The sequence below is a fragment of the Stomoxys calcitrans genome, chromosome 3 (genome assembly GCF_963082655.1).
Source record: "Stomoxys calcitrans chromosome 3, idStoCalc2.1, whole genome shotgun sequence".
In the NCBI taxonomy this organism is placed as follows: Eukaryota; Metazoa; Arthropoda; class Insecta; order Diptera; family Muscidae; genus Stomoxys; species Stomoxys calcitrans.
Genome location: NC_081554.1, coordinates 109,446,940 through 109,470,499, shown reverse-complemented (window position 1 = coordinate 109,470,499; position 23,560 = coordinate 109,446,940). Strand labels below are relative to the sequence as shown.

The 23,560-nt window shown below is 42.4% G+C and overlaps 1 long non-coding RNA gene across 1 annotated transcript; it reads right to left on the bottom strand.

The window, feature by feature from the left end:
- Window positions 1-16,559: 16,559 nt before the first annotated feature.
- On the bottom strand, window positions 16,560-18,056 carry LOC131995539 (uncharacterized). Its single transcript, XR_009397493.1, has 2 exons — window positions 17,292-18,056; window positions 16,560-17,215 (listed from the first exon to the last, which is right to left on the bottom strand). It is a non-coding gene; the product is annotated as an uncharacterized LOC131995539 (long non-coding RNA).
- Window positions 18,057-23,560: the final 5,504 nt, after the last annotated feature.

Here is a 23,560-nt window from a genome sequence, read left to right as displayed (position 1 = left end):
TCCACTTGTGTTGTATTTTTAAGGTTTTAGAGTTAAGAAGTTACTGTTTGTTTAAACAAATTATTTGTTCACAGTGCATAGCTCTGTGCTTAGTCTAATGCCTGAATTCTTTAGCATTGAAGGAACTCACCTTGTCATATCGAGCATCATAGGCACTCAATATATTTATAAGAGCCTGTGTCGCCCGACCTCTCACTAAGACTCCGCTCGATACCGCTGATTGTCGCGACAGCTGTTGCAGCTACTTCGTATGGAGCATTCCACTACCCACAACCTGTGGAAGCGCCCGGTTGCTCGCATCTAATCTTCTCGTGACAGCAATGAACACCACACAGCTATCCCGTGACGCGCCGTGGTATTATGTATCTTATTTGCTTGGTAATAGAAATATATTTTGGGACGATAATAAAATAATATAAATTAATGTTCCATATTCATTATACAAACTGTGACGTGGTGTTAGATAATGTATAAAGAGTGTGTGGATATTAATCCGTCTCATGCTACTATGGACATATACCTAAGCCAGTGATTGGCTTGTTGTGTGCTCTAAACACTAAAAAAAAGTAACCTAACATATAAGTTGGCAGTGAAAGCCAAAATTAATAATCAGGGCCAAACCCTGGCAGAATTCTTGAATGCCAAATGCAAATTTGCCCATTAACATTTCATAAGGGTAGAGGAGCAAACTTCTCACATATCACCGAGTGCTGTCCGATTCAAGTTGAAATTCAATAAAAAGGGGCCTCCTTTTTATAGCCGAGTCCGAACGGCGTGTCGCAGAGCGACCCATCTTTGCGGATAAGTTTTTACATGGCGAAAAAGCTCACAAATATTTGAGAGAAAGATTCTTCGTAAAATATATGGACCAGTTTGCATTAATGGAGAATATAGACGACGTATAAACCACGAGCTGCATGATGACGAAAGCATAGTTACACGTTTCAAAATACAACGGCTGCGTTGGCTAGGTCATGTTGTCAGAAAAGATGAAGTAGCTCCAGCAAAGAAGTCTTTTGAAGGCAAACACTGTGGTACACGCAAACCGTGAAGACCAAAAGCCCTGAATCCCATGGCGGCCGGTTGTACGCACCGGATTGACCCGATGAATTCCTTCATCGGCAAGGGCTGCCGCCTCAGTGTACCACACACTGATACTATAAATACAACAACAACCAAAAGCCCTCAATCCCATGGCAGACGGGTGTATGTACCGGATTGACCCGATGGAATCCTCATCGGCAAGGGCTGCCGCCTCAGTGTACGTGTTCGTCTTTTTTCGACATGGGAGAGGCACATCCCGGAGTGCCTTCTCCGCACGCTTCTGGTCCGTGCCGGGATTGAAAAGAACCCCGGACCCTGGTTCTGTTCGGTTTGCCAGAACCGCCTTCATCATCGGTCGGAGTCGGTGAGGTATAACCGGTGCATGGAGTGGGTACATTTCCGATCTTGCTCTGGCCTCACTTCATTACGGGAGTATAGTCATACTGGCTATGTCGCAAGGTGCTGTGCGAACATAGCCAGCAGTGGGTCACAAGCGTCATCGTCTTCGCCTTCGGCGTCCTCGTCGTCGGACTATGTGACCCCCACGATCTCTCCCGTACGGCAATTTACGCAACGGCAGTATCCTAGCCCTAATATTGCCAGGCCAGTGCCCGGAAGTGTATCGTTCTTGCAGTTAAACTGCAACGGACTTCGTGGCAAGATCGATGAGATCGTGGACTTTATGAGTCGGAAGAGCATATTGGTCGCAGCGATCCAGGAGACAAGGCTGACCAGCACCTGCACAGTTGTCACGGTTACAATGTACTACGTAAGGATCTCTCAAGGAATGGAGGTGGGGGATTGACCTTCGTAATACGCCATTCGGTGCAGTATAAAGCTATCTCGCCTGCGCTTGACGCTAGTGACCCCTACATGGAATGCATGGGGATAGCAGTCAGGTCTCGTACTGCCGAGATAGAGCTATACAACATGTATATACCGCCGGTTGGTAGCTGTGTCCCGATTCATGGCCAGGCTTATAACCCCGACATAAGTGGGTTGCTATCTGGCCATAATCGTCTGGATCTAGGGGACTTCAATGCGCATCACACGTCATGGCATTCTCCCCTAGGTAACGACCAGCGTGGCATAGCTTTGGCAGAGCAGATTGATAGCTCCACGTTTTGCACGGTGAATGAGGATGCCCCCACTAGGATTACAAGGAGGTGCAGCAGCTCGCCAGACATCTCAATTGCATCCCCTGATTTCCGTGGCGCCAAATCTTCTAAGGCGTTGGGCCCCGATGGAATCTCTACAATGATGTTGATAATCTGGATTCACCTGGAGTTGAGTACCTTACCACTGTCCTCAACCTGTAATTGAACACTCTTATAGTTCCCGATGTCTGGAAAATGGGCAGAGTGATCCCGCTACTGAAGCCTGGAAAAGACCCGAGTTTGGGGGAATCGTACAGACCGATCTCCCTTCTCTCACTAGTGGAGACTGCACAGCAACAGCCTTGAGTGCCATCACCGCACACATTTGCCGTGGCTTAAATCAGACCAGGCCATGTGATAGGACGGTCCTTGTGGCACTGGACCTATCGAAGGCATTTGACACGGTCAGCCATGCCAAATTATTTGAAGACATCGCCAACACGTCCCTCCAGCCAGGTCTGAAACGATGGGTCGCGAATTATCTGTGTGGTCGCCAGTCATTTGTGGAATTTAGGGATAAGAAGTCGAAACACCGTAGAGTGAAACAGGGAGTTCCCCAAGGTGGGGTGATATCTCCAGCACTGTTTAACCTCTACCTATCCTTCATTCCACCCCCTCCAGTCGGCATAGAGATCGTATCATATGCGGACGATTGTACGATCATGGCATCAGGCCCCCCACCCATTGATGACATCTGCGATAGGTTGAACGTCTACCTCAACGAGCTTGCCTCATATTTCACTGCAAGAAATCAGAAGATATTCGCCACCAAATCTTCAGCCACACTGTCCACTACAAATACGCGTGAGGTGAATACTGAGCTGACTGCGATGGTCGATGGAGAACTGATTTCGACCATCAAGTGTCCCAAAATACTTGGCGTCACATTCGACAGCTCTAACAAATTCTCCTCACATGCCACAGCAATCTGCGATAAAGTCAAAAGTAGAAACAAGGTCCTCAAGTCACTTGCTGGCAACACTTGAGGTGCAGACAAAGAAACCTTGTTGACCACGTACAAAGCAATTGGCCGGTCTGTGGTAAGTTATGCAGCGCCAGTGTGGTCTCGTCAACTTTGTGACATGCAGTTGAATAATATTCAGAGCATTCGCCTCAATTCCCACAGAGCTAGGATTGATGCCGACGTGCAAGATCTCAATGTACAACACACTGCTACTACGACAACAACCAAAAGCCCTACTACTACTGTTAAGTCACTCTCGAACCCCGGTAGACGGGATGACAGAAACTCAGTCCCTTTTGGCGAAATAACCGTAACTGATCCGAAGAGATGCGCCAGGTTGTTCAACCGGCAATTTATTGTGCATCCCGAGAGAGACAGGGCAAGGAGGAGACCCTTTTGCCGTATTCGTGGTCTCCGAACCGATGAACAGCCATCACAATTTACCGTGGGCGAAGTTATCATCCAAGCCGTTAGTCCCCGACGGAATCTCTATATTGATGTTGAAGAATCTGGATTCACCTGGAGTGGAGTACCTTACTACTGTCCTCAACCTGCCATTGAACACTCTTATATTGGGTTGCCTAAAAAGTAATTGCGGATTTTTCATATAGTCTGCGTTGACAAATTTTTTCACAGCTTGTGACTCTGTAATTGCATTCTTTCTTCTGTCAGTTATCAGCTGCTACTTTTAGCTTGCTTTAGAAAAAAAAAATTTTAAAAAAGTATATTTGATTAAAGTTCATTCTAAGTTTTATTAAAAATGCATTTAGTTTCTTTTAAAAAATCCGCAATTACTTTTTGGGCAACCCAATAGTTCCCGGTGTCTGGAAAATGGGCAGTGATCCCGCTACTGAAGCCTGGTAAAGACCCGAGTTTGAGAGAGTCGTACAGACCGATCTCCCTTCTCTCACCTGTCGCGTGCGCCTTAATGTCGCTCGAAGCGCCATCTAGCGGACATTTGACGAACGTTGTCAGCTGCTTAGCATAAACCACGACCCCTGACTGATTGACAGTAGGACAGTTGGTGTGGTGTTGTCATTTGGCCCATCAGAGGAAGTTCTGGCTGGGAAGAGCGCCATGATGGACAAAATGACAACATAGGCCACTAGCCTGGGAAGAAAAATCTTTCTTTTCGATTTTAAACGTGCAGCAAACCGGAGGTGAGCCTGGCAGCCGAAACAAAAGTGAGGAATTGAAACGAGGAAAGTGAAGTGCAGTCAAGTGCAGTTTTGGTGTTGTTGTTTTTGGTTAATGCTCTTGGTTATTAAATACCAAATAAGCAAAAGGGAAAATATATTTGGATGATCTCAAACAGAAAAACTATGAATTGAATATATTAAGATCCCAAGTAAAACAAATAGTTTAAAAAAAAAAAAAAAAAATATATATAAAAAATCCGAGTCGAACTGTTTCTATTTCTTTATTGAAAAAAAAAGAAAACCAAAGAACTTTCAAAAACTAATCAACAAGAAAGAGGAAAACCAAATTATCTTTAAAACTAAACTACCAACTATTGAATTAGAAATTGCATTAAAAGCTACGCTTAAAAACCAACTTAATAGCTAATCTTTTAAAGCAAAAGAAACTGAATAAAAAGCTGTTATTATTAAAACAAAAAAAAAAAAGAACTACATTACGAACTAATTATAAACTAAAATCAATTGGAAAAAAAAGACGATTAAAACAACCGCTCAGCTTGCTCACCACCGGCTCATCCTTTCTGCGCCATCGTGGGACTTCCAGAACAAGGCACTCACATTCAGCAGTGTCCCCAGGTGATAGCTTACCTAGACTTACTCCTATACTCCACACATTGACGGACGGACGGACGGACGAATAAATTATCTAAAAATAGAAGAGAATAAATTAGTTTTGTTAGGTAGGCATTTTTATTATATTTGGTTTATACTTATCTTTTAAAAGACCAAGTCTAGCTTTGGTTGGTCTAGTTCCATACCCCATAGATAGAGCTCTTTCTAGCCAGGTAGGGAGTTTCCGTAGGGATGTTTGTCCCAGCCAAATCAACCCGACTGCCATCCTTTCAGGCGTGAGATAATGGCCTAATGAAAAGAAAATTATAAAGAGAAAACTAATTTAAAAACCCTTTTATTTTTGTTTAATAATACTAATACTTACACAATACTATTACAAGATTTGGACGGACATAGACGGACGGACAGCACGTAAGCTTCCAGCGGGGGCAGACCCATGTTCGGCGGCAGGAGCCCTGAAAGAAGAAGAGGAAGCGATGAGAGGCCATTAAATCCGATTAAATCTAGCCATGTACCCATAAATATTAGTATATGTATCAGTTTCTTTTACATTGTTTTTTTTTAAGCTAAAGTCTATTGAATTGCAGTAACGTCGTGACTAGTTTTACCCTTTTAATCAATGTTTAAAGAATGTGAATTTTTGAACTTTGATGAGGCCATTATGGATTGCTTTAGGAAATAAAACCAACTTGAAATGTTTATAACGTTCTTGAAAAAAAATGATGTCTTTTACTAAGATCGTGTAGATCTTAAGGAGGGGATAGGAGGGGGATAGTAAGATGAAGAGGTAGGTACGGGGCAACAGGTTTCCTTTGTTGCTATGGTGGAGCTCCTGCTCCAGAGGGAGGGCTATTCCTCGTCGGAACACCAGACGAGAAGGCATTCCGGCAGGTAGGTGTGGTGCTTCCTTTTTATCATTAGACATATTAGTTAGTTTAGTTGCTGTTTCTCTTTCGGGCCAGACATCCCCTTTACTTTTCTAGACTGGCATGTAAAACTTTTTGTTCCTGTGTTTGATTCGCTTGCGCAAAGAACCACCCCATCCGGCGAGCACTAGCCGCGCATACGCCATCATGCCAGCAAGCGACAAGCGGTCATCGAGAATATTAAATCCATTATTGAACCAGGATAGGACAAAAATGGCGCCCAACGTGGGGCCCGAAAAAGAAACATAGGTTTAGTTTAGTAGTACGATTTAGATTTTAGGTCACGTAGGGTTAATCTCAAGAGTCCTCTGCGTTTGCCAATACTCTAAATCGTGCCTTAGAAAGACAAACGAATTCGCATTTAGTCTAGGACCCAATCGGAAGTCGTTAGACAGATTAGGATTGGTAGCCATAGGTTAGACTAGAGTTAAGGTTTGTTATAATTGCAATAGTTTGAATTAATTAGAAATGGTAAGTGTTTGCTAGGAAGTTTTTCTTGTGATGGATTAGGAGTTTCCGGTCCCGGCAGGATTTCAAATAAATTAGTCCGCGAAGCCGTCAACCTTCCTGGGGTTTGAGCAGAAGGCTCCTGGTAAACACATCTTATTGTGAGTCTGCCCTAATTTATGGTCTTAGTTTAGTTAGTAATATACTAGGGGACTAATAGCTTTAATTTAGGGTTAGTCTACAATACCAGCCATTAGAGTAAGTAACAATAGACCGAAAGTACCTCACCGGAGTCTGACTGGAGGGGTCATTGTGCTCCTAGCCATCGGTCTCAGACCAAACTAATGTTCACCAGGCATCTCTCCGGTCAAAGTCTGCGTGAGGTATTCCTTTTTCCATTAGAGTTCATCCGAAGCACCCACAAACCTGTAAGGAAGCAATAACACGTTCAATAAGGCTGATAATTGTCAATTTTATTGGAATATATATACCCTACTCTTCATCTTACCCACCCCTGAAAAACCTATCCCCAACATCTTAAGCATTTCAAGTACTTTTCGTTTCGCAGTCTAGTTTTTGTTTTTGGATTGAAGTTTTTAATTTTCTTTACCTAAGCTTTTGTAGCCTTTTACTATTTAGGTTAATAATTTGAATTTTGATGTTGAATTTTTGTTCAGGCTTCAGAGAGATTTAGGCTACAGTCTTAGGACAATTTAGTTTTAGGTTGAGGTATTAATCGACGTTTAGGTTATTATTATTGTTTTTTCTTATATATATTTTGGGTTTGAATTTTTATTTGAATTTGCGTTTTTTTAGCCCTGATTTTTTTTATTGAAATTGTGTGCAACATATTTTATAGTGAGTGTGTGCGTTGGCTGACGAGTTAGTATTTCTTTTTGGTTATTAATTGATTATAGAGGAATGGTATTAACCAGAAAGGGAAGCAGGCTACAGCCAGACATGAATGACAACATTCCGATTTCCGCATCAGGACCAGACACTCGTCCGATGGCGGAGAACACTGCTGTGACCGCTGCGACCACAAATCCTACCAACGCAGTTGTGGATACCGCGACGACATCGTCACCCGCACCGCATGTATTGAGTGATGTGTCCGTGAGTTCGGATGCGTTAAACAACACGATAGTTTCGCCAGAATTCGCTAGCCAGACCGCCCAAGACATACGGCGAGATTTTCGGCGAGATGACATGGGATTCCAAAGGGCCTCAGGACATGGCAGTGAGCTAAACGAGATGGCGGCATCCGTTGGTTTGATGCAGGCGCAATTGATGAGGAGCGTGGAAGAAATTAAGCAATTAAGAAATGAGTTGAGCCAGCAGATTTCGAGTGTGAGGCAAAGTGGTCCACCTGTGGTCACTCAGCAGCCGCCTCCAAGCATGGCTATACCCGCTCACCGGGCCAGGACAGAGAACCAATTTTTGCTACCACCGCCAGGTTTTCGCCAACCCAGAGAAAGTAATCAATTGCCGAATCGCCCAGTTACACAACCACCATTGGCAGGCTCAAGGGTAAATCCACCACCGTTGTCTGCTCCAGGAGCAGGGTTTAGACCCCCACCGAACTATGATGCTACACATGAGCGCTATGCATTCCAGCCAGCCGAAGCTCCTTACTGGCAGTCTCCACAGAGCATGCCATATCCCCCAGTACCATCTCCAGGTCCGAGATATGACGTGAAAAAGTGGGGAGTCCGTTTTGATGGTAGCGACCAGATAATGGATGCAGAGGATTTCATTTTTCGCCTAGAGTCCATGAGGCAGGATTACGGGTATCCGTATGAAGAGCTGCTCAGGGACTTCCCACAGCTACTCGAGGGCAGTGCGCTGGACTGGTACTGGCAACAGCGGCGGATCGCTCCCTTCAATCACTGGGGACATCTGAGAGAAGCATTTTTAGCCCAGTTTCGACGCTTCCAGAATGAGTTCCAGATACAAAAAAGGATTATGGACAGACGTCAATTACCAAACGAGCCATTCGAGGAATTTTTCAATGAAATTATTAAAATGAGGAACCAACAACGAGTGCCTTATAATGAGTGCGACCTAGTGGAAATCATGAAGGGAAATTTGAAATCGTCCCTAGCTGCTTTGATTTTCCCAATACGAATACACGGTTTGAACCATTTCCGCCAAGAGGTAAAGCGAGCCGAGGCGATGATTGCAGGACAAAGGCAGGCTTACCAGCAAAGGCCCTACCAGCCGCCAAGAGTCCATGAGCTGCATTACGAAGAAGCTTTCGTCGAGCCTAGGAACGAAACGGTCGGTGTAGAAGTAGACGCGCTGAGGGATACAACTAAATACACTTGCTGGAATTGCCGGGAGAGTGGTCACAGCTACGTCGAGTGTCCGATGCCCATAGGCCGAGTTTTTGTTTTCGCTGCGGTAAAGAGGGAGTAGTAACACCAAAGTGTCCTAAGTGTCAGGGAAACTGGCCACGGAGCGCGCCTCGTACTGCGGAAGCGCGTTCCACACAGACGGAACCCCCACAGCAGTGAACGAAGCATACATACCAACGACTAATATTTCCGATTCAGCACCAATTAGAATTCTGGTTAATCAGGAACCAAAGATCATTAAGAAAGATAGCCACATTAGAGAGTTGAAGCCTTTGCATGTGCGTGTGAGAGAATACGAGGAAGCTAGAGCTAGGATTTTTGGTAGCATTTCGCCGAAGGTAAAGAGGGCGCGAGAGCGTTACAAGCGCAGGAGGCAAATCCGTCACGCTATTGCTTCTGCTTCTTTGTATGAAGGTGACGATGCGAGGCTATATACCAAAATCCAGATTCAGGGCGCTGAGATAGAGGGTCTACTGGACAGTGGAGCCACTGTGTGTTGTCTAGGTAAGGGCTGCGTTGAATTTACGAAAAGAATTGGTATTGAAGTCCGGAATTTTTACTCTTTTATTAGTACGGCCGATGAGACCCCGCACAGAATGGCAGGCAAGTTTACAGTGCCAGTTACCTTTAATAACCGAACCCGTGAGGTCACGTTTTATCTGGTACCAACTTTGAAGAAAGAGCTATTCCTAGGAGTAGACTTTATGAAGGCTTTCGGATTGTTCGCTTCTGTTGAGAGCCTCACTACCAATGGTGTTAATTTATGTGATGAAGCTGATGGTGGGACTGGTGAGGACAGAACTGTTCATAGCCTGTCTGATCTACAACGGCAACGTTTGGAGATGATAGTGGCAAAATTCCCCTGCTATACCAAGAAGGGGTTGGGAAAGACAAAGTCTGAAGTCCACACCATCGATACCGGCGACGCAGTACCTGTGAAGAGTAAGCATTACCCAGTTTCACCGGCAGTGCAAAAGTTGATGTACGCGGAGCTGGATAGGATGTTGGCCATGGGAGTTATTGAGCCTAGTGAGAGTGCATGGAGTCACCCGGTAACTCTCGTCCGCAAGGGCGAAAAGAACCGGCTATGCTTGGACGCACGAAAGCTCAACGCTCTTACGGTCAAAGATGCCTATCCGCTCCCGCACATCGAAGGTTTGCTTAGCCGGCTGGGTGATACTTATTTCATCTCGAGTGTCGACTTGAAGGACGCCTTCTGGCAGATACCCCTGGATCATTCAAGTAGAGAGAAGACAGCGTTCACCGTGCCGGGGAGGCCACTTTATCACTTTACGGTAATGCCTTTTGGGCTGTGTAACGCAGCTCAAAGGTTATGCCGTCTAATGGACAAAGTGGTCCCCTCAGCAATACGTGATCGCGTCTTTGTCTACTTGGATGATCTGCTTATAGTATCGCCAGACTTCGACACTCATATGGTACTGCTAGAACGGGTAGCGGAATTATTAGACGCAGCCGGATTGACTATCAATGTGGCCAAGTCTAAATTTTGCTTTAAGGAGCTTCGTTACCTAGGTTACATAGTTGGTGGAGGAGAGCTCAAACCAGATCCAAGCAAGGTGGATACCATAACTCGGTTCAGTTATCCGACGACGGCCAAACAAGCCCGTAGCTTTATGGGCGCAACGGGTTGGTATAGACGATTTATACCCAATCATGCCACCATTGCGGCTCCAATTTTCGACACTTTAAAGAAGTGCAAACATTTCGTTTTTACCGAAGAGGCTAAGTCAGCATTTAATAATTTGAAAAATGCCCTGGTAACAAGTCCTATTTTGACGCATCCCGATTTTGAGAAGCATTTCTTTGTACAGTGTGATGCCTCTGACCTTGGAATTGGAGCTGTCCTTTTCCAGAAGGACGAAGAAGGCGGAGAGCATCCAATAGCGTACTTCTCCCAGAAGTTGACGTCTGCTCAGCGGAATTATTCCGTTACGGAAAGAGAATGCTTGGCCGTGGTAATGGCGGTGAAGAAGTTTCGCCCATACATCGAGTTGATGCCTTTCACCATTATCACGGACCATAGCAGTTTAAAGTGGCTGATGTCACATAAAGACCTTAGCGGACGCTTGGCTAGGTGGAGTTTGCACCTCCAGTCCTTTTCTTTTGAGGTGGAACATAGGCAGGGGTCCAAGAACGTCGTACCGGACACGTTGTCCAGGTATAATATGGAGGAGTTATCCACAGATTTGGAAGCCTTGATTGATTTGGAGTCAGAAGCTTTTAGGTCGGAGAGTTACAAGGAGCTGATCACAACTATTTCAGATAACGCCGAGAACTTGCCGGACTTGAGAGTTGTAGACGGGTACGTTTACAAGAGGACCCAGCATTATGATGGCATACCCATCCACGAGGACTTTTCCTGGAAGCTATGGGTTCCCCAAGAGTTGACGGCAGACATAATTAGGAGGTCTCACTGTCCACCGCAGGCTTCACATGGCGGCTTTCACAAAACCCTGAGAAGAGTGAGGGGATATTGCTATTGGCCGAACATGACCACTCAGGTTAGGGAATTTGTGCAGAGCTGCGAAGTGTGTAAGTCCACGAAACCAGCCAATACTACCCTTCGTACCCCAATGGGAAAGGAGAGCCTGACAGAGAGACCATTCCAGAGAATCTATATAGATTTCTTAGGCCCGTATCCTCGATCTAAGAATGGCAATTCTTTCATTTTTATTGTTCTAGACCATCTGAGCAAGTTTGTACTTTTGAAGGCGATGGCCAAGGCCAGTGCCAGAAACGTTATAAAATTTTTGGTTTCTGAAGTCTTTCACAAGTTCGGGACACCCGAGACTGTTGTGTCGGACAATGGGCAACAGTTTGTCGCCAAGGAGTTCCAGGAGTTGATGAAGAACTTCGGGATCAGTCACCTAAGAACGGCTACGCACTCTCCTCAGGCAAATGCTTCGGAAAGGGTGAATCAGTCCATCCTGGCGGCTATACGGTCGTACTTGAAGGAAAGCCACCAGGATTGGGACAAGCATTTGTCTGAGATAGAGTGCTCGTTGCGCTCCTCAGTGCACTCTTCAATAGGGGTTACACCTTACTTTGCCTTGTTTGGTATGAACATGGTAAATCATGGCAGTGTGTACGCCCTGGCGAAGAGGTTGCAGTTGTTGAATGATCCCGAAAGTGAAATCATTCCGAAGTCGGCTAAGCTGGAGCTAATAAGGAAGACCGTCAGAGATAACCTACATAAGGCGTATTTGGGCAACGAGAAGAGGTACAACATCCGCAGTAGAGTCGTCAAATTTATACCCGGTCAGGAGGTGTACCGAAGAAGTTTTCAACAAAGCGACTTCAAGAACCAATTCAATGCGAAGCTTGGCCTAAAGTTTCACAAATGCCGGATAGTTAGACCCGTAGGCAATTGTCTTTATGAGGTAGAGGACCTGAAGGGTAAACCTTTGGGTGTATACCACACTAAGGATTTAAAACAGTAGGTTGGTTTAGAGAGCTTTCGTGATTTCACAGATTTAATTTTTTTTTTTTTTGCAATTTGGGTTATGAATACTTAACCCAGACTCATATATTTTTCGGCGGCGTTTAGAGAGGAGAGCTAGTTTGGACTAGTGTATCTTGGTACGGTAGCGTTTTGGCGGCCGAAATATGGTTGGGAATTGTTTTTTACAGTTCGTGAAGTTTTTTCCACAACAGTGGTTTGAACTGCAAGGTTTCAAGCCCTGTTTTTTTCGGTGGTGATTGAGAGGAGATGCCAGATACCCAGACGGTATTGGCGAATTTTTTTTAATTTTTTTAAAGGTCTGCAGACCTTACGAACTGCAGTTAGAGACTGTTATTTTGGTAACTGCCAATATTGACATGTATTGTCTATATTTATTTCTTTTTTTTCTCAAATTACCCGGTGTGAGACTATTGCGACTTGTAGCCTACGCTAGTTCTGGCAGATATTTGGTTTGAGTGGCTCACATACTCACCGTTTACGTGATGGCTGTTGTTGTTTTAACAGTGTATTGGACACTGAGGCGGCAGCTCTTGCCAATGGGAGATTCCCTTGGGTCAATCAGGTATGTACAGCCGGCTGCCCTAAGATTGATGATGTAGGTTGGCGACCTCTGTTTTTCCACCTAGTGTCTTAGTGGTCCAAGCTTTCCTTTATGGCTGGTGTTGCTGGGTAGTGGTCTTCTCGGCCGTTGCTTTGATAGTAGGCTGGAAGGGAAAGTACAACAATCACTTTGGTGATTTGAATATATGTCAGAAGATGGACGAGATATCCTTACCTTTCTTTCTGGTGGTCTCTCACGGGTGCGATCCAATGCTGGAAAGATAGAGATAAATGGCGGAAATGCAAAATGGTTTGTTTGGCTGTACAGAGTTCTTGGAAGGAGTGTTATTTGGGCATAGGCCAGGCGCTGATTGATTGGGCTAGTTATGACTTGGCTTTTCCAACCTTACAAGGGCATATATCTTCGGCAGCCGACAGATGGGTACGATCTGGGTCATTGAGTGGCTTTATCTTTTCCAAGGGCTTACTGACCAGAGAGTCAACGATGAACCATTTGCACCAAGCATCGGAGATGTGCGCCAGAGTTTCGTAACCAGAGTACTGCAAAAGCTTCCCTTAAATGGTGATTCCAACAGGTGCTAACGTCTCTGGGCGGTCACCTTGTGACGTGTCATAGTCCTCCAGAGTCTACCCCTGTGCCCCAGTGAATCTATGACATTAGGATGCACTTCGTAGTAAGGGGTAAGACGGTAAGGGCTATGATCTGCCAGAGGACAATTACAGCAGTTGGAATCCCAGTGTGAGGAAGGGCACGAGGCAGATTCACCACGGTGAATAGGCCGAAACGCCGTATCCGGTGACGATGACTCTGGTACCCATCCCCGAAGTGGGTCTTCAGGAGCACCGTAGATAACTCTGGGACAGGTAATGCTCCAAGGGGAGTTTTGGTCACACATGATTTGGACCCGGATATGGGCCGGTGGATATTTGTATCGGCGCTTATTTCGATTGGGCTTAGTCAATGGCTTTTTGGGTTAGAAGTAGGTCAACACCTTTCACGATTTTGATTGGATAGCATGACTTTCTGGCTTTTTATGTACGCCAAACAAGCCGCAATGGGAAGGGAATAGAGAGAGGAAATGCACTTACCTTGGTGGGCCACGAATGGCTGGCAGGAAGTGTGTTGGTACCTAGGGAATCAGAAGGTTATTCCTTTGTTAAACGATGCATTGATTACCTACCTCGTACAGCCACTTTCCGCTTGGGCGCGGTTCATACATCGTCCTCTTCGTCCCATTGTTCGCACTGTTCTTCTATTTACGTTTTGTGGAATCTGCAATGATATGGACAGATAGGAATAGAATTACCTTTTTTGCAATAGGAAGGAGAAGACTTAAGAAGTTTCCAATCAAGTCCACTATGTTTAGGAAATGACTTTTCCACTTCGTAAGTTTTCCATTTCACAAAAAGAAAGGAAAACAGATTTTTAATTTATTTAGACTTTGCTTGAATTTTATGCTCCACGGTGGATATACACTTCAATCTTATACCTATATTCACTTTGACTTTTTACAATTTTGATTTGTTTATTATTTTTTTTTTTTTTTTAGAGTTTCTCAGAATTTTTGGTTTTCGCAAATATTAAATTTTTCCCAGATTTGTGGTTTTCTTGCAAAGGAGAATATCTATTGATTTTTAACATTTTTTATGTATTTTCTGTATTTAATTTTCCTGTTTTAATTTTTGTTGATTTCATGACTTTTTGATTTTTATCATTTTTGATTGAACTTTCGTTGGATTTTTGTTTTTTAGGGGAATGGTTCCTGTATTCCACCGTAGTTTCATTACCTTTTTTTTTTTGTTTTTAGAAAATTTCCTTTTATGTTAATCGTATATTTCGTGAACTTATAATTTCTCTTTTTCCATTTCGTTTTTTTGTTCTTGCACAATTCCTATAAATTTTAACAATTTCCTAAGTTTTTTTTAACTTTCATTTCACTTGTACTTTCTTGCGAAACTTTCTTTTCAGTTCACGGATCTTAATAGTAATTCACAATAGGCCTTTGTTTTGATCTTGTTGTTTCACAGTAAGAGGAAGAGAATTTCAAGTCTGTCCGACTTTTAATTTTTTGCTTTATTCTACCTTTGTGATTACACTCACTTCATGGCACTACATAGTTTTGCAATTTACTTTGTTAGCTTCCCCCTTCACTTCACATTTCATGAGAGTACTGCTTTCCTTTTGTCACTAAGTTTGGTTTTAGTACACCCCCCCCCACCATTCATACTTGAGTGATTTACACACTTGGGCAGGGGTACCGTAATCTCACGCGATGGCTCTAACACTACAATACTATCACACTACACACACGAACGCCAGGAAAACTATTGTTTTGTTTTTTTTGCTTCGCATTTTATTTTATCTCGCACATATAATTTTTTGTACATTTTACCAATATGCGCAACAAGACGTAATCATTTTGTAGTCGGAGGCTGTTTTTATTTTTTTCTGTTGAATTCCATTTAATCAGCGGCATATACTTATATGTACTTTACATGACCCAAAAACACGAGTTTGGAAGTATGAATTCAGGAAAACACGATGTTTTTGTTGCAACCGGTTTAATATTTAATGGACATTTCGATTCCATTCATTTATCTATTTTTTTTGCATTTATACACACACACACACACACACGTAGTATTATTCCCGCATGGCATTCATCTTAGCACGAAATTTCCACCAAATCACGTAAAAAAGAAAACAACACGCGAGAACGATACACACCTTATATTTTTCATGTCATTTTGTTTATTTTTTTTTTTGCTACACAATACTTACCATAATTTATTTTTTTTGCGATGGCCGGTCCGTGGTGCTGTGGTGCTGGGTTTTTTTCAATTAATTATGAATGACAGTGGCCATTCATTGATGTGAACGGCGTTACAGAGGTGCGGCCACTCATATGGTGTGTCGTCTCTATTTCAATGATGAAACATGTACGGCTGTCATTTATAATGGCCATTCAATTTATCGTACCTAAGGGGCGTATACATTATGAGACGCGTTATTTTGACAAGAAAGAAATGAGAAGTATAATTAGATGCATTATTATTTAGGGTAGTAAATCCCGTAGGAAGATAGTATAACGAATCTCAAGTCAGTTTGTACAACCTTTGCCAGAAAACGAGGGATTTTAATATCGGTCAGCTGAACGATAGGTCGTACAGAAATGATGTATTCCAGGGTATACTAAGGTAAGGTAGTGCACCAGAAATGTAGGGATGGCCTACCAAGTTCGATTTTAGGGATTGCCGTTCGGATTTATTCGATTATAGAACAAGAGATATCTTGAAAATTCGCACATTTTTCCCTCCCATCCTTTGACAGTGATGTTCAAAGGATGGTTGGGTTTGTCGCGTGCGCCTTAATGTCGCTCGAAGCGCCATCTAGCGGACATTTGACGAACGTTGTCAGCTGCTTAGCATAAACCACGACCCCTGACTGATTGACAGTAGGACAGTTGGTGTGGTGTTGTCATTTGGCCCATCAGAGGAAGTTCTGGCTGGGAAGAGCGCCATGATGGACAAAATGACAACATAGGCCACTAGCCTGGGAAGAAAAATCTTTCTTTTCGATTTTAAACGTGCAGCAAACCGGAGGTGAGCCTGGCAGCCGAAACAAAAGTGAGGAATTGAAACGAGGAAAGTGAAGTGCAGTCAAGTGCAGTTTTGGTGTTGTTGTTTTTGGTTAATGCTCTTGGTTATTAAATACCAAATAAGCAAAAGGGAAAATATATTTGGATGATCTCAAACAGAAAAACTATGAATTGAATATATTAAGATCCCAAGTAAAACAAATAGTTTAAAAAAAAAAAAAAAAAATATATATAAAAAATCCGAGTCGAACTGTTTCTATTTCTTTATTGAAAAAAAAAGAAAACCAAAGAACTTTCAAAAACTAATCAACAAGAAAGAGGAAAACCAAATTATCTTTAAAACTAAACTACCAACTATTGAATTAGAAATTGCATTAAAAGCTACGCTTAAAAACCAACTTAATAGCTAATCTTTTAAAGCAAAAGAAACTGAATAAAAAGCTGTTATTATTAAAACAAAAAAAAAAAAGAACTACATTACGAACTAATTATAAACTAAAATCAATTGGAAAAAAAAGACGATTAAAACAACCGCTCAGCTTGCTCACCACCGGCTCATCCTTTCTGCGCCATCGTGGGACTTCCAGAACAAGGCACTCACATTCAGCAGTGTCCCCAGGTGATAGCTTACCTAGACTTACTCCTATACTCCACACATTGACGGACGGACGGACGGACGAATAAATTATCTAAAAATAGAAGAGAATAAATTAGTTTTGTTAGGTAGGCATTTTTATTATATTTGGTTTATACTTATCTTTTAAAAGACCAAGTCTAGCTTTGGTTGGTCTAGTTCCATACCCCATAGATAGAGCTCTTTCTAGCCAGGTAGGGAGTTTCCGTAGGGATGTTTGTCCCAGCCAAATCAACCCGACTGCCATCCTTTCAGGCGTGAGATAATGGCCTAATGAAAAGAAAATTATAAAGAGAAAACTAATTTAAAAACCCTTTTATTTTTGTTTAATAATACTAATACTTACACAATACTATTACAAGATTTGGACGGACATAGACGGACGGACAGCACGTAAGCTTCCAGCGGGGGCAGACCCATGTTCGGCGGCAGGAGCCCTGAAAGAAGAAGAGGAAGCGATGAGAGGCCATTAAATCCGATTAAATCTAGCCATGTACCCATAAATATTAGTATATGTATCAGTTTCTTTTACATTGTTTTTTTTTAAGCTAAAGTCTATTGAATTGCAGTAACGTCGTGACTAGTTTTACCCTTTTAATCAATGTTTAAAGAATGTGAATTTTTGAACTTTGATGAGGCCATTATGGATTGCTTTAGGAAATAAAACCAACTTGAAATGTTTATAACGTTCTTGAAAAAAAATGATGTCTTTTACTAAGATCGTGTAGATCTTAAGGAGGGGATAGGAGGGGGATAGTAAGATGAAGAGGTAGGTACGGGGCAACAGGTTTCCTTTGTTGCTATGGTGGAGCTCCTGCTCCAGAGGGAGGGCTATTCCTCGTCGGAACACCAGACGAGAAGGCATTCCGGCAGGTAGGTGTGGTGCTTCCTTTTTATCATTAGACATATTAGTTAGTTTAGTTGCTGTTTCTCTTTCGGGCCAGACATCCCCTTTACTTTTCTAGACTGGCATGTAAAACTTTTTGTTCCTGTGTTTGATTCGCTTGCGCAAAGAACCACCCCATCCGGCGAGCACTAGCCGCGCATACGCCATCATGCCAGCAAGCGACAAGCGGTCATCGAGAATATTAAATCCATTATTGAACCAGGATAGGACACACCAGTGGCAAAAACGCTTGAGGCATTACTCCTCCCGAGCCTCGTAGGAAAATTTCCATTCGCCGAGCATCAACATGGATTTCGAAGACTTCACAGCATAATAACATCACCGCACACATTTGCCGTGGCTTCAATCAGCCCAGGCCATGTGATAGGACGGTCCTCGTGGCACTGGACCTCTCGAAGACATTCGACACGGTCAGCCATGCCAAATTATTTGAGAACATCGCCAACACGTCCCTCCAGCCAGGCCTGAAACGATGGGTCGCCAATTATCTGTGTGGTCTCCAGTCATTTGTGGAATTTAGGGATAAGAAGTCGAAACACGGTAGAGTGAAACAGGGAGTTCCCCAAGGTGGGGTGATATCTCCGGCACTGTTTAACCTCTACCTATCCTCCATTCCACCCCCTCCAGACGGCATAGAGATCGTATCATATGCGGACGATTGTACGATCATGGCATCACGCCCCACACCCATTGTTGACATTTGCGATAGGTTGAACGTTTAAACGAACAACGAACTTGTCTCATATTTCGCTGCAAGAAATCTGAAGATATCTACCACGAAATCTTCAGCCACATTGTTCAGAACAAATACGCGTGAGGTGAATACTGAGCTGACTGATGGTCGATGGAGAAATGTTCCGACCATCAAGTGTCCCAAAATACTTGGCGCCATTTACAGCTCTTACACATTCTCCCCACATGCCACAGCAATTTGCGATAAAGTCAAAAGTAGAAACAAGGTCCTCAATTCACTTGTTGGCAGCACTTGGGGGCGCAGACAAAGAAACCTTGTTGACCACGTACAAAGCAATTGTGGTAAGTTATGCAGCGCCAGTGTGGTCTCATCAACTTTGTGACACGCAGTGAAATAATATTCAGATCTGGCAGAATGCCCCCTCCGAACTGCGACGGGCTGTCTCCTCAGTTCTCATGTGGTCCTACCAGTACGAAGGCATAACTACATGCTGTCTAAGCAATACCTTTTGGGCTGTATTCGCAGAGACAAATAGGCAAATTATAGGCATGCGAAGAAAGAATAGGTTCAGCCTTTATACATCAAAAGCCCCTGCTGACTAGTAGTGTGTCGGCTACGGCCTGATACCACCACCGCAGCTGTTGGATCTTTGGAGTCCTAAGCCTACTCCCGGGCTCTAGATCTGCTGCTCCACTGGAAGCAGACGCAGATCATCAATCGCGTAATGGATACCTCTATCGCAGCTATCCTTGAGTGACTTAAATTTTTCTTTCAAAAATAATGACCTATTACGAGTTATAGGAAAATTCTTGCTGAGTAAAATAACAATAGGTCCGCTCCACTCAACGGTTCAACAAGAAGGATGGTATCGACTGGACGATAAATCGCCAGCCGATAGGGGTTGGAGCTATCCCTTTTAACTTTCCCGGTATTCATACCGGGCTTAAATATGGATAATTATCGAGTCGGAAAAAAGTCGACACACTAAAGGATGGCTCGAACATAAAAACAGCAACAAGGAATGTACGCAACACTCACGAATCACCTATTAGAATGGCGGCCTACCGATACGCTGCTTGGCTGGTGCTCTGTCAAGTTCTTGGCCCTCCCTAGGCATCCCCTGATTGAAACCTTTACTTACCTCTTTCGCTTTACCCTACCATCTTCCTAAAAGTAGCTTAAGCCAACATGGTCAGTTTTCTTTAAACGTTATAAAGGCTCAGATTATTGACATTCATAAATAATACAAGAATATGTATTCCGTAAAATGGAACAAGTGGACACAAAATTTTAATTGCCAATAAAAACAAAATCAAGTTGAAATGGGTACAATGGAATAAAAATGTTTTAAAGAGCATTACAAGTGAAAGAATGAAAAACAACTAAATGCTGTATAATAAAAAAAAAGGTAAAATTTATCACAAAATTTCGTAAAATAAGCATTCATGAGTCCGCATCTCATCGAATGGAAAGCTCCTTGTACTTCCTTCTTTCTTCGAGTAGCCGTATGCCAGGCCGCTGCTGTGTCCGTCCGTGTACAGTATACGGTATTAAAAGTAGGTTACGTCCGTCCGTCTTGTAGATATAAATATATATGTATGTGTGGCATATATATTTATATCTACAAGGCAAACATATCGGTTTGGTCTTCGATGAGCCACTCGGTCTAAATTCTTTTTGTTTGCTCTCTCAATTATCATGGCTTACCATTCGTTTTTCTTTACATTACTTATTCAAACAACCCCATAATGTCCGGTTGACATATAAGTTATCATACATAGATTAATACTTAATATTTATTACAAAGGTAACTCAATTGGACATAGTTCATTATATGAAATCTGTTATATAATATCTAAATAAAATGAGAGGGGCCTTAAGGGCTGATCATGTCCTCTTGCGGGATTTGCCAATAATATGTGTTAATAATGAATAGATTTATTTACAAACTATAGGCTACCCGCTTAATCAAAAATATACTTATTTCTAAAAAAACTGTTTGTATTTTTCCGAAAGTAATTCAATTGATACCGTAATGGATCCTTAAAATATTTAAAGCCCAGGGGCTTAATCAATAATCTACTTATAACTAAAAGAAATGGGTTCGGTTTGCATTTAGCGAAAGAAATTCAATTGGTGTCGCAATGGTTCCTTATAATATTCAAAGTCCAAAGCTAACTGTACTCCCTATTACCAATATACCAAAGGCGGCGTCAGCAGACATGTGATCCACTTATACACCAATTGCAATAAAAGGCCCGTGGACAAATATACCATCTATCCTCAACACGGCCTCACCAGAGCCAATAGGATACAAATCTCTCGAGTTTAGCCGGCAACGGTAGGACGAAGGATGCAAAAACACAATTCCCCAGATGACAACACTCTGACACCAATCTTGTATTACCTATTAAAAAAACCCAAGAAACACGTTTGCATTTAAAATCGTCAGTGTCGCCTCACAAACTATACTCACTATTAGAGGTTGGCAATTAAAAAACTAATATCGGGCTTAACCAAACCAATTCAACACACTATCAATGTGGTTTAAATATTATATTGTCACCTCCGTATTAAAACTTGAGTACACGTTGCCGGCAAATTGTCAAATAACACTCGAAACCACTATCAAAGCAAAATTTGTGTCTGTAAAACTCTTACTCCACATTCGCGTCACACCAAAACAAACAACCAAGGACTGCGATGGCTTGAACCATGCAGCCTGTCACTTAACACAGAGTGATGTTACAAAGTAGCTACGCAGATGGGGTAAGGAACCCTTACGAAAAGTAAGGACCTACCAGGATATAAGCTCTTATCCCAATGCATGTTTATTTTCCTATTCCGAAAGGCGTTTTACTATTATTCGCTTTCCCTTGTCTTAACCCTAAGCTCGCAAAATCCCGGGCTTACCATAAAAAGTTATTTCTTTTATATCGGCGCCAATATATATACATATGTATACATATTTTATATAAAAGTAAATTTTCTTGCCATTTTCAGGTCGTCCGTCTGTGTCCCAGTTCTGCATATACCACTGCACCCGGGAGGGTTGCAGAAAGCTGGATACTCCCACGTTGGAATTGAGCGGTGATGATGGCTTGACGGGGTTAGCTTTCGGTAGCAATTCGCTTCTTCAGTAGGCTTATTTGTAGATAGTAGGTTCATTTGTAGATTGTAGGTTAATTTGTAGATAGTAGGTTTATTTGTAAATTTACGCGGATTTCAAATTTGTCCCCAAGCGACCTTACATGCCTAGAGTCAAATATGGGGCCAGCTGTTTCAGACGCGTTGCCAACCAAACAAATCTTATGAGTACCATTCACAATAATATCAATAAAGAACACTACACACACTGTCATCGTGCACACAAGAAACCCTACCATCCTGCCGATATCCTTATCAAAGGATGGAGGGGAAAAAGTGCGATTTCTTGCCGTGTATAAAGTTCCAAAATCCGGCCCATCGTGAATGGACATTCCTAAAAGTTATTCTGACCTGACATCCCTATCTTCTTTCATCAATCAATCTTTCAATTAGCGGTATACGTCGTTCAATACCAAAATTCGTCGTTCAATACCAAAATTCGTCGTTCAATTACCTGAACTTTTAGGAAACTTTAATTTCTCACATTGGGTACTATACTGACGATTTCTTCAGGAAAGTGTCTGGTGCACGGAAACGCATACCACGCTGCAAAGCGGATTTAAAAAGGTGGTCTCACGCGAACAGCTGGCCTGGTTTGACGGTATTAAGATGCCAGATTTTTCTTTGTTGTTTTCTTCTTTCTCGCATATTCTCCGCTTATGCACGCACATGTCTACACACACGCACACAAATTTCTTTGTGTGTGTTGCCAAAACATCGATCAGCTTGATGGCAAGATGGTGAATTGCACCATATGATTTGTGGTTGTTGTACAAATGAGACCTTTAATTGTTTCGCCATGACCACGCTGTAGCAAATACCACTAAACGCTAATTCTTAGAGCCAAATTTACACCTCCCTACAAATGTTCACCCCTTTACCATATATTACCGCATGTGGACCTCACTTATATAAATTACAGAAGCGAACGTAGCTAGAAAGATATATTCATTTACAGGTAGTGGCAGTTGTCCAACAACAAAGTATTGAGTGCATTATCAGCAAAATCAGTGATTAGTGCAACTATAATACACACACACATCCAAAACTCGTTGATAGAGATTACTTCGCGCGAAAAAAGTTATATTCAGCTGTTTACGGTACACTACCTGGTAATTATGTCATGATAACAAGGGCTGTCCGGGGGATTTTAGCTAGTGGTGAATGTAATGGTCAGCCAAAGTTTGAAAAGAAGAACAATGAATACAAAGTGGATATTGCAACCGTGACGGCCGCACCCAGGATTCACTAATAGAATGTTAGGTCACTTGAAAAAACATATAGTGGATAGGCCCCATGAACCGATCTCAATCTGCCGATTGAAAATGTCACCAAATAGCAGAAAAGGTAACCAAAGAGTGAATGTAAAAAGAGAACAAGTTGACAACCTCAATACCAAGTACTGCCAAAAATTAAAAAAATTGTGTGTCGGATAATCGCTTGGCTTAACCTTGTTCAGTGAATCTTGGACTGCACCACGATGATAAAAATGGAAACAAGTGGTAAGTACTGAGTGTGAAAAAAGGACAAATTAATCGGCGACAAAAAAGTGGCGAAATTTTCGAAAAAAACTGTGTACATTCAATCAAAAACTTCGCTGAAATCGGACCTATAAACAAATTCGTATTGTTGATTAAGAATTTAGTTATATATATATTTAGAAGTTATACACTCTCTCAAATAACACTTTTACCAATGTAGTAATAAATTTAATTGATTTTTTTGCAGCAACTTTTTATTTTATTGCAATAAATTGCGGATAAAACATGAATTAATTGCTTTAAAATATTTATTTTTTTTTTATTTATATGTTCCAAAAGAAAGAAGAAAAAGTTGCCTTTCCTTTGTGAGCCTCTCTTCACTGTCG